Source organism: Candoia aspera, chromosome 5, assembly GCF_035149785.1.
Source record: "Candoia aspera isolate rCanAsp1 chromosome 5, rCanAsp1.hap2, whole genome shotgun sequence".
Lineage (NCBI taxonomy): Eukaryota > Metazoa > Chordata > Lepidosauria > Squamata > Boidae > Candoia > Candoia aspera.
In genome coordinates, this window is record NC_086157.1 from 17,627,969 (window position 1) to 17,633,968 (window position 6,000).

The window sequence follows — 6,000 nt, forward strand, 5'->3', positions numbered from 1 at the left end:
AGTTGATAACCAACACCTTGAATTGGACCCGGACGCAAACTGGTGCCCAATGCAGCTCGCGGAGCAGAGGTGTTATGTGGGCCGCCTTTGGGGCTCCCAAAACTGTTCATGCAGCTGCATTCTGGACCAGCTGTAGCTTCTGGATACTCTTTAAGGGTAGCCCCATGTAGAGTGCATTGCAGTAGTCTACACAAGAGATGACCAGGGCATGAGTGACTGACTGGAGGGACTCCTGATGCAGGAAATGGCATAACTGGTGTACAACACGAAGTTACACAAAGTCTCCCCTGGCCACGGCTGCCACCTGCTCTTCGAGCAGGAGCCATGAGTCCAGGAGAACCCCCAAGTTATGCACCAGGTCTGTCTGGGGCAGTGCAACCCCATCCAGAACCAAAGATGGTAATTTCCTGGATACTGAGGAGACCCCAACCCATAGCCACTCTGTCTTACCAGGGTTCAGCTGAAGCCTGTTGTTTGCCATCCAGGCCCCCACAGCCTCCAGGCACCAGGAGTGGGTGGCCACAGCCTCACTTATGTCACCTGGGATGGAGATATATAGTTGAGTCGCTGCCCACCCCCAAGTCCCTGAGCTGACCCAAAAGGATACCATGGTCGATGGTATCGAAAGCCACTGAGAGGTCAAGAAGAGCCAGGATGGATGCACTGCCCCCATCCTGCTCCCACCAGAGATCATCCAAAAGTGCAACCAAGGCTGTATCCATCCCATATCCTGGCCTGAAACCAACTTGAAAATCAGGGTCTCACAGCTGGCCATTTGTGGAGCAGAGCCCTTGAAGGCCTCCAGAGACTCCTGGATGACAACTGCTACCCCTCCTGGGGGTCTCAGCTGGTGCCATACCATAAAGCTAGCTGGGCACATTTCTGAAAGGGGCAACCCCCGTTCAGGGCCCAGCCAAGTCTCGGTAATGCATGCCAGGTCTGTCCCCTCCTCGATGATCAAGTCCCATATGAGGGGGGACTTGTTATTAACTGACCTGTCATTAAGAAGCAACAGCCAAAAGCCAGGGCCTTGATGGGTCTGCTGTTCAGGGCCTGGGTGTGAGTACAGAGGGCCAGAACACACCACTGGTATCAACCACCGGGGGTGTCTTCCCCTAAGATGGCCTGCCCTCTGACTCCTGCCTTGACACCTCTGTCCCATCACCACCTGGATGGAACATCCCGCTCCAAAACCCCCAGTTCGCAATTTTATTTTGCCCCAATCCTGGCCCTCTGACTTCCTTGAGCAGAGGTCCCTCCATCCAATCATACCACAAGCAGACACCAACCAATCACAGGGTGGTGATGAGCTCCCCAGCACTCCAGCTCTTGCTCTCTGTGCTGTGGGAACTTAACCCCCCCCCCCTACATTCACCATGTCCCCCTCATCAGGCTCTCTCACTAGCTGGCAGAGGGCCCCACCCGCTTCTCCTCTGCCCTGACTCTCACTCAGGGACAGAGGATTCTCACATATTCATACATTCATCACTACAGGGTGCAGGGAGTTACCTGTAGGGGGGGAGTTGTTGCTATAATTTCAGGTATAGGATTCAGGAATAGGATTCAGTATCAAAAGTGGGGGCTCAGATATGGGTTTTTAATCAGTATCAGTATTTGCTGAAGTCTTGAAATACTAAATGCACTCTCTTATATTTATATGATGCTGCCAAAGGAATCTTGTCCAAAGCGAGCTTGATCTGAAATCTTCACGTTCTTGCCCAATATTGCCTAAAGCAAGAATCTATCAGCTATCATAACAAAACAAAAATGGTCCCTTTCTCCAAATGAGCCGATCCTTGCCACCACACCTACAAAGTTAATAGCTTTGGTATCAAGTAAATTCAAGTATATAAATACAAGGGTATCCTTCTACTGTAATTTGGGCCTTTTGGAATGAAAGCTATCAAAGGCCACCCCTCATTTTGCTCATCACAATGGAAGTAGCCATATCCCAATGGCCATAAAAATCTAGATTCTTACACTGGCTTCCCTGATCTTAAGGACAACTTCACATCCATATGGGAGAAAGGGATCCAGACTGCTCTAAAATATTGCAGGTTTAGAGCAATATTTTATTGCTAAAATAGGCTGCTCTAAAATATTGCAGTTTTTCAGTTCACTATTTGATTCCCCTGGCCCACAAAGAACCTGTTTAGATTTGAAATGACGGGTCCATGACACATCAGTAGAACTTGTCCAAAAACTCGACTTAGTATACCACTGATCTGTCTGGGAGACTATTATTTCATGGAGAATACTTAGGAACTATTTCACAGGACAGCCTTTATCTATGCCTAATATAACATTTTGGCTTTTTCCTTTTCAGAAAAAAACTTTCAAAATAGTTCAATCCAGCCTTATTCATGCCCTCAGAAACAGTTTCACATGTCCTCTTGCAATGCTCTTTGTACACGACATGGCATTGTGAATTAATAACTCCTCTTCTGACCCATAAAATGTAAGATCAGATGAGATCACTTGCTTCCTTTTAGCTGATGGCTCAGCAAGCATCTGGAGAAGGGTTGCCAAATTTCTTGCAATCGTTAATAGCTGTAAGATAATTAATTGATCAGAAATCTTGATGATTTTTTTCCCAAATATCCTTTTTCTTTTCTTTTCTTTTCTCTTCACTTCATTTATTCCTCTGATCGGTTTAATAGATGAGGTATCTTGGTTTTGCCTTCTATGTTTTGACTTCTAACCATAAATTTTATCTTAAAAAACATTATAAATTGAACTAACTGCATTGTATCATTGTACATGTGTATCCTTGTCAGAGGAAAAGGGCAGGTGATCTTATGTGTGTTATAAGATCATTACAGAAATTACAGAAATTGTGTAAATTAGTTAATTGCATAGTCCGGATGGTATGTAATGTCGCTGGCTTCTACTGGATATCTGTCTCAATATATTTGAGAGTATTTGCTTGTAAACTGCTTTAGGAGTTTAAACAAAATGAAAAGTGGCCTATAAAAATTATATCCTTCCTGAAGAAATCAGAGTAATGTACATTAAAACCAGTAAAGTATATGAGAAACTTTAATCACAGTAGTTAATGAATGCTACTTTTTTAGACAATTTCCATTAGCATTTTCTTCCAGCACTCTACCATATGTAGCAATGTTTCTCATATATTTATATTATATAAATTTCTCATATATTTATATTATTCTGTTTATCCACCCTGAAAATTACATATAACATGTTTTGCAGTGATTTGCAGTTTCACTGCATTAACACCTTATCTGTGTTCAAGTGGTATGAACATGGTCTTGCTGAACAGTTGTAGGTATACAAATGCAGTTACTAATTTTTAAGAAAAGGAAACTTGAAACTAAGCTGCCCTGTCTTCCATTGGATGTTACACTGTCTGCACAAAGCAATCTGCATTAAGAATTAGCCAGGCAGAGTAACTCTTCTACATTTTTTCCTACCCTTTCTCATTCAATCTGAGGAAATAAAATCTTCTTTAGAAGTCCTGTAGAAGAAACAAAATTCTGGAGACAGTAAGTCGAATACAGTAGATGCTGGCCTCCATCTATAAAGTCCTTTGTGGCATAGAGCCTGGTTATCTGGGGGATTACCTATCACCAATGTTTTTACCTGCCTGGTACATTTGGGCACAGTGGGTGCCCTTCAGGTCCTTTCAATTAAATGCTGCCATCTTGGGGAGTCAAGGAAGTGTGCCTTCTCTGTTGCAGCACCTGCCCTCTGGAACAGCAGCTCCCCAGATATATGGATGGCACCCCCTCTCCTGGGGTTTCAGAAAGACCGTAAGACCTGGCTTTACTCCCAGGCCTGGGGCATGTCATTTAGATTTATTTATTTATTTTTATTTCATAAATTTATTCACCGCCCATCTCTCCTCTACGGGGGGGGGGGGACTCTGGGCGGCTATTGGTGGGGCCCCTATCATATTTTTTAATTTTGTACTGTCTGTACTGTTTGTTGTTCTAGCTGATTTAGTCTGGGCTATCTGTTTATGTGGGTTTCAATTATTTCAAATGTTTTATTGTTTTGCTTGTTTATTTTTGTGGATTGTTTGTAAACTACTCAAAGTCTTCTGGAGTGGGTGGCCATGTCAAATCAAATACATGAAATTAAATCAAATAACATGGCATTCTTGTACCTTCTTACTGTGAGATGGCCAATGATTATCTGTGAACATTATTTCTTTTACAGAACAAATTTCTCCCCTGTGGTTTCCAGTTCTCCAGCTTTCAGCATTTCCAAAGGAAGATTTCATGAGATAACTCTTCCAAATGGATTTCAATAGCAGTGCTGCTGCCTCTGTTAAGGAGGACTCCTGTTCTTGAGCAATTGTGTGTAAATGTCCTTTCCTAAGAGAAATTTGAATAAATTGCTCACCTAATTTTTCTGCCTTTAATGAGGGAGAATTTCAAAAGGCCCATGGTTCCCAGATCTAACAAAACTAGGGGGGTCATTTTACAAAGGGTGTAAAAACAGGCTGTGTCTTTGATTGCATGGTCATGACTATCATCTTGGTTTTTTAACACACACAAGACTACCAATGAAATCAAATCTGTATTATTATGACCAAAAGGCCAGCAGTCAAAAAGAAATATAACAAGTAAAACTAGAGATGTATAAGACTAAAAAGTCTAAAAAAAAATACAGATTTTATGAACCCAAAAAGTGGTGGATAGAATTGGGTAGTCCAGACTTGGGTAGAATTGGGTAGTCAGGCAGAAGAAGGGACAAATAAAATCATGCTCTCTGCCAGGACATTTATTTAAGGATAGGATAAATACAGGTGGTCCTGGATTCCCTGTAGAGAGAGCAGTGAAAGAACACGTAGCTCAACGATTCCACTGAGCCATCCCACAAAGTCATAATAAAGGGGGATATTTTGGTATCACCACAAGAAGACAGCAGAGGGCAATGCATCCAGCCTGCCCAAAGTGAAGATCTGACAAAATTTCAGGCATATAGTGGATGAAAGGTTAGCACATGCCCGTTTCCCCCTACACTACAATGCTTGAGAACCAGACTTAAATAGATTTGAAGAGACTGATATAGCTGGATTTTTGTAAAAAATCATCTTCTCCTTTCCCCCAAGTACAGCTGTATCACTATGGCTTCTTGCATTATAGACAAAAAGGAGAAATATGTGACTTTTAAAAAGCTACCTAGTTCTCCATTAATTACAGCATTATAAATGGGTTGATGGCACTAGACAATTATAACTACACGGGACACTGTGCTGCATTAATTGATTGTCCCCAGAGCAACAATTGAATTAAAAAAAAAAATACAACACATGAAGTGGAAGCTCTCCGTAGATCTTGCCCAGGCCTCCCATACACACCGAACCAATATATACTATATTAGCAATGTTTCAGACAGTTGCAGATGAAAGCATGATTGGCATTCGATTTCTGCTTAGATATTTGAATGGCATCTTGCATACAAAGCCTTATATTGTGAAGAGTTATTATCACGTATTACATTATATATCTTCAGTATTATGCCAGTAATCAGCAAGGCAACCGTAACTGTCATACTAAACCCAAGCAATTGTAGTCTTTAATTTCTGTTGTAGTTAGATAAGTTTACATCATATTTAAAAGCTACGCAATTATGACTCTGCATGGTATTATGCAAAACAAATTATAGAGGTTTTAGTTCCTTATCTCAAAAAAAAAAAGATGTGATGCAAAATAAATTAGTGTGAACATGAACAAGCAATAGCTTGATTCTGTGATTATCACATTTCTTGCAAATGAAACTAATGTCCCCAGTCTTCAAAATACACATGTTCCTAACAAACAGAATGGCAAAATTTTCTGTCCACTCATGACCATCTTCTTAGTTGGGAAAAAAAAAAGACAAATTCCATTGCATCTGGTTGGTTTGAAGAATCATAGAAATCCATCCAAGTTGGAAAATCGACAGGATGGAAAGCAAATTCAGTCCAAATACTAGCCCTTTGCAAAGCTAACATCTTAAAGAGAAAAAATGACTGATAGAATTCATTTT